The sequence below is a fragment of the Siphateles boraxobius genome, unplaced genomic scaffold (assembly GCF_051911475.1).
Source record: "Siphateles boraxobius isolate OS27281-9 unplaced genomic scaffold, OSU_SipBor_1 25, whole genome shotgun sequence".
NCBI lineage: Eukaryota > Metazoa > Chordata > Actinopteri > Cypriniformes > Leuciscidae > Siphateles > Siphateles boraxobius.
Window position 1 is genome coordinate 1,021,562 of NW_027508866.1, and position 12,219 is coordinate 1,033,780.

A 12,219-nucleotide genomic window follows, 5' to 3' on the forward strand; every position below is an offset into this window, starting at 1 on the left:
CTTAAAAAGGTAAAAGAACGCATGCACGTTTTCTTAATATGAGCATTAAAAACCAACAGACTGATGATCATTAAAAACCAACAGACAGACATTTTCTCAATATGCGACATGTGGGACAAGGGGTGCAAATGCTGTGCTGTACAACGCAAAGCGGGACGGGTGCTCACCAGGGGCGATTCCAGGATTTTATAAATGGGGGGGGGGGGGGGGGGTTTCTAAACACATAAATAAATATGTGTTTAGAAAATATTAAGCACGATTTAAAAAAAAATCTTTGCAATGCTCAGTGACCTAATATAGATGGTATTAAATGTGGCACTGAACAAGAGCCTGAAAATCATTTTGTATTATACATGGATTGGACCACACAGTTTTGTTCTATTAAATAAAAAACATCACCTAGGCATTATTTAGTCATTTAACATGCTTTATTCTCAACACAAACATTGAGTGTGTGTGTGTGTGTGTGTGTGTGTGTGTGTGAAACCTTGGATGTCCTGTTGCGGTGTAAAAATAAACAAAAACCCATTCAGTATAAATTACACAGAGTTGCATGTAAAGTTCTCACATTTTAATGTTTATCACGACTGCTTTTTTGAAAAAATATTATAGTGCCTTTAGTCTTTAAAACAAAAGATAAAGTAATATGTGGGTCATTCCTGGTATGCGGTGACTTTTTGGCTTCATAAATGTTGGGGAAAAAAGGACATGATTTTCATGTTTTTAGCATTCTATCAAAATAGTGACATGTTTAACATATAGGTTTGATGTTTGACATATAGGTCAAGCTCAGGGACTCTATAATAATAATTATTGGTACATTGTTCAGACACTGTCCATAAAAATATTCCACCCTGTTAGGGACATATAGGTATATCACAACATGTTAATAATGGAAATGTTAAACAATAATGAGCTTTTCTTGCATAGTTTATGTCCCTTATGCCATCTTAGATTTTTTCTTCTTCTTGAAACAAGCAAAACAATTTTTGATGAATCGAATATGTTTAACATTCCACCCTGTTAGGTTTAAAGATCTAACAGGGTGGAAAATTTTGACCTAAGTTAGCCATAGCTCTTTGAGTGATCAACATTTTTAGCTAGCTAACCTTCTACAGATGAACAGAACTTTTATTACTATGTCAGATTTGTGTTTACATTTTTTTGATAGGACAAGCATTCTCCATAACATAGCCTGACAGGGTGGAACTTTAAGGGTGGGACAAGCAGGATAACATTTCAAAAACTAAAAAAAAAGTTAGGAGTGAGAGCTGAAGCATACCTCAGTTTGTACAGTTGAATTCCAGCACGTGAGAGAAAATAAATTTCACTTCTTGAAAATGTTCTCAAGGAAATTGCAGTTGGATTTGGAAGGCAAAAAAGTACATACTAACAGGGTGGAAGATGACTTCAGGTACGCAGTAATTGAAGAAAATTTTAAGAAAAAGACCTATATTTCCACATGATTTATATGTGATTACAGGCAATTTAGCCTAGTCTATAACATAATTTAAAAATATTTTGAGGTTTTTGTCATTTCATGGTTTATATTTCTTGCAGAAGTTGATTACTGTGGACTGAGGACATGATATAATTGAATGCATACATCAATTAAAATTGTGTAAAATACAAAATAGTATTTTTAATGTCTATTATCTCTGATTAAATGGTAAAGAATACTTAAATCTACAATTTAACCCATTTATTATAAATATGTGACTCATTTTAGAGAAAATATGAGTAAATAAATCATTGGGACAGGAATGTCACCGCATACCAGGGATGACCCATGTATCTATTTTATATTTATGTAGACGCGCTGCCGCGGAATAACACTGACAAGTCATCTGCGGAAATTACGTTAGCTAATCTAACGTTACTGGCTTGATCAGTTACACATGAAAGTAATCAGACCAACATATGGTGCGATATTGCAAAATATATACTGTAATTGAGTGTGTATATACCATAAACAGTGACGTGACGAGGTGTCTCTCTCTCCTACTGTTTGAAAAACGCGGACATGTGATTCCGCTTTGCGAATCGCAAATCAAGCAGTGATTGACAGCGCTCTGATCCAATGGCGTTGGGCATTGTCAGGTTGACAGTAAATCTAGCCCAATGATGTTGGGGGGGCACCAGGGGGGGCCAATCATATTTCAGGGGGGGCCAGTGCCACCCCGTGCCCCCCTTCTAGACACGCCCCTGGTGCTCACCCTATCAGCTCCTGAGAAATGCGATAGCTGTTGATAATACTGAAGGAGCTTATATATGTATACGGTGATAGGCGTCGTATTCCTATAGGTAGACGTGGATCAGCTGAGAGTCAGCTGATGCGAGCTTGACTAACGTGAGCTGCCAGAACTAATGCGATGATTGATAAATATGCTCTCTGCCTGTGCAGTGCCGCATCCAAAACCTCACCTTGTGTAATGGTGACCGAGGACATTTTTAAGACCCACATCAACCTAAAAGTGGCTATAGCTGGCTTTAGAATTTCTAAAGAGAGGCCAGACATTGGGGTGTCTTGTGATGGGTATGTTTCATGCACATGCTGTGGCAAAGGAGTACTTGAAACTAAGTGTCCCTTTAGATGGTCAGCCGATCCCACTATCAACTGGACAGAAGATGGTAAAGGACATCTGGAGACTTTTTTCTCCTTGAAGAAAAACCACTCATACTACACACAGGTACATTATGATTGCAATCTATCACTGATCACAATCTATCACTGTTAAACACTAATCAGAGAGACAGTGAGTATTGTGCATATATATTTAATATAATAAATAATACATTACAAATAATACATTATAATAACATTACCAAATAACAATAATGTATTCTAAGTGTTCAAATGCTAAATGCATGTTTTCAGAAGCTGCAGACAGCGCAGGGACAGCTTTATGTTGAGGTGGATGCAGGTAGATAAGGGATACAGTGTATAAACCAATAAACTACATCATTAAGATGATATTGCGTTTATAATGATTATTTCTTATCCCCCACTCTGTCATGGTTGAATTCAACACTTGATGACATATTAAGTAAAGCAGCACAGATATGCACAATTTTGTCTATTGTTGCCACATCTTTGTCTTCAATTTCAACCTCCGGGAACTTGACAAACTGCACAGGAAGTGGGCCATCGAGGATGTGATACCTGTTCTTCAAGATGCCGATCACACGCTTTACAAGCAAAAACACAGAGATAACACCATCTACTTGTTTGTGAAATTAGCACGACCAGGGCTGAGAAGAAAATCTCTTAGAGAAATGAATTTATGGAACATCAAAATACAGTATATACTTTATGGTTGGCATATAATATTGCACTGTTTACTGAAATGTTGTTCCTGATGTACAGTATAGTTAATAACCATTTAACTGAATCATACATTATGTCTTCTTTTGATAAACTTACCAATATATATTTGAATGTTGGATTCCACAAGTTCACTCAACTTCTCTCCCTGACAGCTGTTTCCTCCCTTTTGTGAACGCTGGTGTAATTAGGCTGGCACCTAAAACAGTGCAAAGTCCTCTTAAAGGGTAAATCCCCAATTAGCCAAGATCTGTAACACATGTATAGAATACATCAAACTAGGGGTCGACCGATATGTGATTTTCAGGGCCAATGCCGATACCGATTATTACAGATCAAGTAGACCGATAACCGATATTTTAAAACCGATATATAGCCTATGTCTGGTGTAAAAATGTAAGTTAATGTCAAAATTAAGAATAACAAAGAGTTTTGACAAATACTTTCTTTAAATTATTTAAACATATCTTTACATTTGAGAACTGTTAATAATAACATTATTATTATAATTATTATTATTATTATTATTATTAATAACTAAAAAAATGTGCAGGGAGCACCCAGCAGCATTCTGTAAAACTTAAAGACTCTATTTTAATGGTTAAATTAAATTTTAGTAATCAAAAGGCATTTCTTATTAATTTAAATCAAACTTATTCAATTTATTTACAGTTTAACAAATTACATGTTTAGGGCCCTATGAAAAAACGAACTTTTATTTTGAGATCTTTGAGTTTCTGCGTGTTTATGATATGACGATAACTTTTCTCAGTTGAAGCTTTAAAAAGCTCATGGAAGTGACTAAGCGGCTCTGGAGATTATGTTTATGCAATCATGTCCTCATATGTAATGATGCGGCTGAGCCTGAAAACAGCGCAAGCGTCACGCGTGCCCCAGTGTGTGTGTGTGTGTGGTAAATGAAATCACGCGTCTGCACCATTCATTTAGAGACACGCAGGATTCATATTTAAATAGTCTTTTTGCGGTTTGAAATTCGATTTGATTTGTATTGACCTGCTTTTTAATAATTCATCAAGAAGTTGACACATTCCGCTTTATACGGTAAATTCCGTTTTTTCTGTCAGGGTTCTGTCACTTCCGTCTTGTCTATTTCTTGGTTTTGTGACAGAGCCCTGACACTCATGTTTTGTCTTGTGCTGTCTAGCACGCAGCTTGTTTACACTAGCTGTGTGCTTTCATGTTGTCTTGTTTTGTGTGAGCACATGGCTGGTGATTTTGTTTTACTGGCCATGTGCTTGTGTTCAAGTCATGTTTGGTGTGAGCACATGGCTTTTCATGTTTCCTTGTGCCATGTGCTCTCCTGTTGATTGTCTAGCCCCTCCCATCTTGTTACCTGATTATTGATTTGTTTGCCCCACCTGTCCTCCCTCGTTTCCTGATTGATTAATTTGCCCCACCTGTCCTCCCTCGTTACCTCCTTTGTTTGGTCTCCCTATTTATTCTCCCTGTGTTTGCGGTCCTGTTTCGTTGTCGTATGTACCTGGTGTGTTACCCCTTGTGTCAAGTCAGTCAAGTCATTTGTTTTCCCCTACGGGGTAGTTTTGTTTGCATTTGTTTTTATTTTTAATAGTTAATAAAAATCAATTTTTCCTGCAATTGAGTCCTTGCTTCATCTCCTCAACCCCACATCTGACAGGTCCATGTTTTCTGCATCGCGGACATTACAGGACCAAGAAGCTGACGTTAGCTATAATTATGCCAATAAAAGTTTAAGACTTACCCATTTACACCCATCGCCTGTTATCGCCCCTTTACAGGCCACTAAATATTAATTTCTGTAGGCTACTAACAAGGAAGGCCTTCCCCGCTGATCGGATGCCTCCATTGGGCCGATCGAGCTGGGCCTTACAACAGTAGGCTAGGCTAACATACCGTAGCAATGAGTTTTCAGTAGGCTAATTCAAATACACTGATATTTCAGTTAACGTATAACAGCATAATTATTAATGACACATAAGCTATTTTAGATAGCTTAGGCCTACCTGATATGAAATGTTGTCCGCAAACATAAGTGTTTGGAGATACAGGATCCCATAGCCTCCTGTTGCGGTCTTCTCGTATCGCCTGCAGCCATAATTGCCTTCTGTCTGGATATTTCTTTTACATGTTGCTGGGGGTAATTTTTGAGGCGCTAATATATTGCAATATCGAATCGCAATTCTTAAAAAAATATATATATATCTTATCGCCACCCAAGTATCGTGATGGTATCGAATCGGGAGACAGGTGTATCGTCCCAGCCCTAATATATACATACACAGGCGATTCGTGAAAAACACATTTTGAAACGATTTGAAAAGTGCTTTTTTTCCCCTTGAAAATAAATCACAAACCACAGTGGAGCTATATATATATATATATATATATATATATATATATATATATATATATATATAGACAATTTTTTGGCAGCTGTTACAGAAACATTTCTACAATAAATATTCTGATTAAACCTTGAGCTTTGAAGTATTGGATAGATTAGATAGCTTTGATATTTGACTACTATTTACAATGTCACTAATAATTCTTAATTTCTGATAGGAATGCAAAATCAATCGGTAGTTATTGATATTTTGAATAGAATAACGAGACACAAACCTTTATATTCAATCGCGTTTGCTCCCATTTATTTTTGATCACAGTGCTTTGGTACACAACATAGGCTACAAACTTTTAGTCTAAAAGTGCGCACATTTGTAGAAATATGTATTCACACGTTTACCTCATATTTCTTTAGATACAATAGAACCATCATTTCTTGATGACTCGCAGAAAGATGATTCTCTACCGATCCATCAGTCAATATTGCGTGATGATAATTCCCACTTTACAGTGATGGTAAACTTCTGCGTTCTGTCTAATAATACATTTATGCGTCAGTTTATTATATATAATATCTGAATTAGTTTTGAGTTTTGAGCAGAAACATTGTATTAATCTTATCTGTCACTCTGAAATAGATTTATGGTGCGTGCTGACTTTCTGAAAATCTCTGCACTGAATGAGGCATGTGAAACAGGATCACAAATCCCAGACAGTCTCTGAGTGGGAGCGCTAACAGTTTACTTTGCAAAGTTTTAAATAAATATTTGTATTCTTGACATTTTATAATGCTCTGTTGCTCTGTTGTTGGTTTGTGGAGTTGCATCCCCTGGGGGGTGATATTTTTTATAGCTTGAATTAAAACGCAAAACGTAGGCTACATTTATTTTAATTAACACAAACGTAACATCTGTAAAATGAACAACCTCATTTTTAAAGGATAAAAAAAAATTGTGACTTGTGAATGGAAAAGTATTCTAACTTGATGTAGTCACACAATGTTCTGAAAGTGGAAGTGACATGTTTTCCATGTCAGTGTTGTTGTTGAGAATGTCAGCGCTAGTTTTATCATCGCTGTGAAAATGCATGATTTGTAAATTACGCTTGGCGGGCCACATATGTATTTTAATAGACAAGTAGCGGGCCACCCCTGACTCACAACCACCAACTACCCAAACTGGCTCTCAGGAGCCATTTTAAAGCCCTGGACCATAATATATTTACAGGTAAGCATAGTTCATAAATACACAACTAATTATATTATTTGTGTATTTCTGAACTGTTTTGAGCCCCTGGTAAAAAGCGCTGATAACCCCATTTCTAAATTACAATTTTTAAAATGTTCCTTTACCTGGGGTTACAAGTGGGATTTAGAACGACAATAACCCAGAGTATTCAAGTAGGCTATTCAAGGTAACAATTAACAGTCTCACCTGGTATTAGTTGTTCTTCCAGTCATACTCGATGAAGTCCCTGATGAACGATGCCACTTGTGGATTGAGGGACTCGTTTTTTTCTTTGGACCACCTTCCCAGTTCTTCTCATAACCTGGACCTTCAAATTGCACTTGCTGTGCTCTGGATTTATTCTGATGAAGAATCTGTAAATAAAAACATCATGCATTACCCTATCCAAGGAGAAAAAAAAAACTGTTGTAAGAATCTAACCCATATAGAGGGATTTGTTGCTGCATGGGAGTGTACTACAGATTTCAGTGAGAACATTAATGGAAGTGTGAAGAGTAGAGATGGGAATTTTGAGTAATTTAGAAGTCAAGTACTCAAAATGCCAAGTACTTTAGCATTAAAGTGAAGAAAAGGAAATTTGATTTGCATGAAATTTAGACTTTAGACTAGCTGTGCTTGCTTTTCTACCTTTTGCATGGTGAGTTAAAATAAAAGTTGTTTACCAATTTCACAACAGTCCATATAAACAAAAATAAACACTTTGAGAAGTATTTTACTAGTTGGGTAGTTGGTTAAAGAATGAGTTCTCAAATATTTGTTCCCATCCCAAGTCAAAAACATATCAACAACAAATAAGTGCTTACCTCTGGATACATTCTAATGTAGTGGCTGCCTCCTCAGGATATTCCATGTTAAATACATAGTATGACGAAAAAAGGACAGCCAGAGCAGAAGTGAATTCGGAACGGTCATTCAGTTGGAGGACAACTCTGCCCTCGATTGGACTCTGCTAAAAAAAACTAAGTTAATATTGTACAGCATTCAGCATTCAATCTGATATGGTTTGAATTGATTGAAAACACCTACAAAATACAGGTGTTGGTCATATAATTTGAATATCATCAAAAAGTTGATTTATTTCAGTAAAAAGTGAAATTTGGATATTATATTCATTCATTACACACAGACTGATATATGTCAAGTGTTCATTCCTTTTAATTTTGATGATTATAACTGACAATTAATGAAAAGCCCAAAATCAGTATCTCAGAAAATTAAAATATTGTGAAAAGGTTCAATATTGAAGACACCTGGTGCCACACTCTAATAAGCTAATTAACTCAAAACACCTGCAAAGGCCTTTAAATGGTCTTTCAGTCTAGTTCTGTAGGCTACACAATCATGGGGAAGACTGCTGACTTAACAGCTGTCCAAAAGACGAACATTGACATCTTGCACAAGGAGGGCAAGACACAAAAGGTCATTGCTAAAGAGGCTGGCTGTTCACAGAGCTCTGTGTCCAAGCACTAGTGGTGGGCAGATCGAGGCTTCGAAACAATCCGACACCCGTCTCAACGGCGACACCTAGTGGTCACTTGCAGGTGTTGATCTGAAACAACCTTGACAACGAGCCATTAAAAAATACGTTGTTTTTTTTTATTATTGTACTTTTCTAATATGTGAAGCTTGTAACCTGTAGGCTACACACTGTGCATAATGTTATTTTGGTCATGAAAAATGAATATTAATAAAAGAAATCAAGCCACAATGTCTCACTTTTTTATAGATTTTATTCAAAAATCTTAATTTCTCTGCTGTGGAAGGACTTCGCCTACTTCTTTTTTTATAGATAATTTCTCCAGCCTTTGAAAAAATCCTCTCACAAGGGACACTTGTTGCTGGCATGCAAAGATATTTTTTTAGCAAGGACATACAAATGAGGAAAGATTACTGCTCTCTCTTTCCAGTAAGTTAGGGGATCATGAGTTCTGGGCAAAACGCATCGTTCAGGTACTTCCACTGTGGCATCAGCTGTAGCATTGTGTATCATCTGGGTTTCACTTATACGATTTTCAAATAGTTCCTGTGTTTCTACTGGTGTTGATGTTGATGATGGGCCTGTGAACAATCTACATGGTTAAAAGCGCTATATAAATGAAGATGACTTGACTATTATATCTATGAATCTGTCTATATCAGGGGTCTCCAACCTTTTTTCATTTGAGAGCTACTTTTTAAAAAAAGATAGTGGCCGAGAGCTACTCATGTAATACAATACTTTAATCTCTTAAATAATGTCTCATAACTCTCATATTAACAACTATCTAAACTGTTTTGGATCTAAAAGAGTTTTTGTAGGCCCATATATGTCACCCTTAAATGTCACAGAAAAGAACAGAATCAGAGATACATTTTTTAAAGAAAATTGTTCTTTGTATTTATTTGTAATTATACTGTAAAAACAAAACATAATTATAGTTTATTTTATAGTGCATCTTAACTAGAGATGAAATGGCATGGAAATTTCATTTCATGATTATAGTGACCAAAATGATCACGGTTATCACAGAATCCTGTTCAAAAAGTACTATTACTACACAATAAAATCAATTCACCAAGTTTTATGTCGAAAAACAGCAAATTACAAATATAATTAGCATTAATATGCACTTTTTGTTTACATAAACATTAAAATAACAACATTAAAAATGATGGCCAGATATTAAAGGAGTACTGGACATGTTATCTACTAGTATGTAGCCTACAAGTTCAAATAAAGTTTTGACAAAAAAGATTTATAAAAAGAAACCTTGCATATTTCAGCCTTTTAATCATTTTTATAAAAAGAATGAGTCAAAAAAGATAAATTATTGACGTTTACAATGCACATTAGCTTATCTTTTATTATTAATAGTAAAATTCGGTCCGATTTTCCCGTGGCTTCTGTCGTTGCTATGCAACCATGCACCGCACTCTCTACAATGACAAAGAAGTTTTAGTAGCTAATGCATTTTTTCATCTCACTGCGCCTGACAAAAATGAGCGCGTCGCTTCAATTATGAGCTTCCTACATTTGAAATAACGAACTTGAGCGCGCAAAAGACGCGATATGTGAACGGCCCCTTGACGAGTTACCTCCAATCAGGCCACGAGCTACTGGTAGCTCGCGAGCGACGTGTTGGAGACCCCTGGTCTATATATATTTCTATCTATGCATCTATTAATGTGTCTCTATATGTATACTCTGCTTGTCTCTAGCCTATCAGTCAATGTTTAAATTTAAATGTAAGCCTAAATATAACTAAACAAATCGCACTATAAATGTCACTATATCACCAAAAATCTGCTATCTCAAAATCAAACTCCTCTCACAAAAACCCACGAGGTCAAGATGTGTTGACTTTCAATTTTATACAGATGGGCGATTGTGTGGTCTGTTCCCGACCCTGTCAATCAAACGCTGATTCGACCGACCATGCCACCTGTCGAAACACTTGTGAAACACTCCAAAGCTTCATTTAGCCGTAGTCACGTGACATGAGTGTTTTGAATCACGCTTCGGATCAGTGTTTCAAAACATCTGCGCTTCGGGATCTCGAAAAGCTCCGGAACGTCAGTTTCGCGTCACCCATCCCTATCAAGCACATTAATAGAGAGGTGAAGGGAATGAAAAGATGTGGTAGAAAAAAGTGTACAAGCAATAGGGATAACCGCACCTGGAGAGAATTGTGAAACAAAACCCATTCAAAAATGTGGGGGAGATTCACAAAGAGTGGACTGCAGCTGGAGTCAGTGCTTCAAGAACCACCACGCACAGACATATGCAAAACATGGGTTTCAGCTGTCGCATTCCTTGTGTCAAGCCACTCTTGAACAAGACACAACGTCAGAAGCTTCTCGTCTGGGCTAAAGACAAAAAGGACTGGACTGCTGATGAGTGGTCCAAAGTTATGTTCTCTGATGAAAGTACATTTTGCTATTCCTTTGGAAATCAAGGTCCCAGAGTCTGGAGGAAGAGAGGAGAGGCACATAATCCACGTTGCATGAAGTCCAGTGTAAAGTTTCCACAGTCAGTGATGGTTTAAGGTGCCATGTCATCTGCTGTTGTTGGTCCACTGTGTTTTCTGAGGTCCAAGGTCAACGCAGCTGTCTACCAGGAAGTTTTAGAGCACTTCATGGTTTAAGGACCATGGTATCCCTGTTCTTAATTGGCCAGCAAACTCGCATGACCTTAACCCTATAGAAAATCTATGGGGTACTGTGAAGAGGAAGATGCGATCCGCCAGACCCAACAATGCAGAAGAGCTGAAGTCCACTATCAGAGTAACCTGGGCTCTCATAACACCTGAGCAGTGCCACAGACTGTTCGACTCCATGCCACGCCGCATTGCTGCAGTAATTCAGGCAAAATGAGCCCCAACTAAGTATTGAGTGCTTTACATGCTCATACTTTTCATGTTCAAGTCAAGTCACCTTCATTTATATAGTGCTTTTAACAATATGGACTGTTTCAAAGCAGCTTTAGAGTGATAATAGGAAATAATGAAGTAACTTCATACTTTTCAGTTGGCCAACATTTCTAAAAATCCTTTTTTTTTTTTTATTGGTCTTAAGTAATATTCTAATTTTCGGAGATACTGAATTTGAGATTTTCATTAGTTGTCAGTTTTAATCTTCGCAATTAAATGAAATAAACATTTGAAATATATCAGTCTGTGTGTATTGAATGAATATAATATCCAAGTTTCACTTTTTGAATGGAGTTACTGAAATAACTCAACTTTTTGAGGAAATTCTAATTATATGACCAGCACCTGTAGGGCATGCAATATTGCATAGATAACCAGCATTAGTTCACCCCTCAAACCTTGCAAAACAGGCTTACATCACTAATCAATGTAACTGAAAGCAATGGAAACAAAAAGTAACTAGTGCAAATTCCATTTTATGAAGTTGATCACATTCATATAACAGAATCTAGTGCAACTAAATTTAGATCCAGAAGCAGCTGGTGATATTTTCTGTAGAATCAATAAATGGGGAAATGCTCATTACAGCTTATGTAAGTGCAAGACTTTGTTTTAATAAATCTGACTTACTTGATCACATAAGACTACTGACAGCACAGTTAATTCTTTGATGTAAAAGTAATCTCTACAGGGTTACTTTACCCTTAAAGTGCAAAAAACAACAACTTTGCTACACAGATCACATTCATAACATCCTCTAATGCACAGCCAGGTAGTGTGCCTGCACATGTGTGCATAGTGTGGAATTTGTGCACTTGATTTAGTAAAAATCTGGGTGTTTGTATATAACAGAATACTGGAGACATGGATTCATGTGAGCTTTTAAAATTAAGTT

General features: G+C 36.6%; 1 long non-coding RNA gene across 1 annotated transcript; it reads right to left on the bottom strand.

Moving 5' to 3' along the window:
* Positions 1-7,107: 7,107 nt before the first annotated feature.
* Positions 7,108-12,015, bottom strand: LOC143749647 (uncharacterized). The gene is made up of 3 exons (XR_013207063.1): positions 11,955-12,015; positions 7,719-7,864; positions 7,108-7,268 (listed from the first exon to the last, which is right to left on the bottom strand). It is a non-coding gene; the product is annotated as an uncharacterized LOC143749647 (long non-coding RNA).
* Positions 12,016-12,219: the final 204 nt, after the last annotated feature.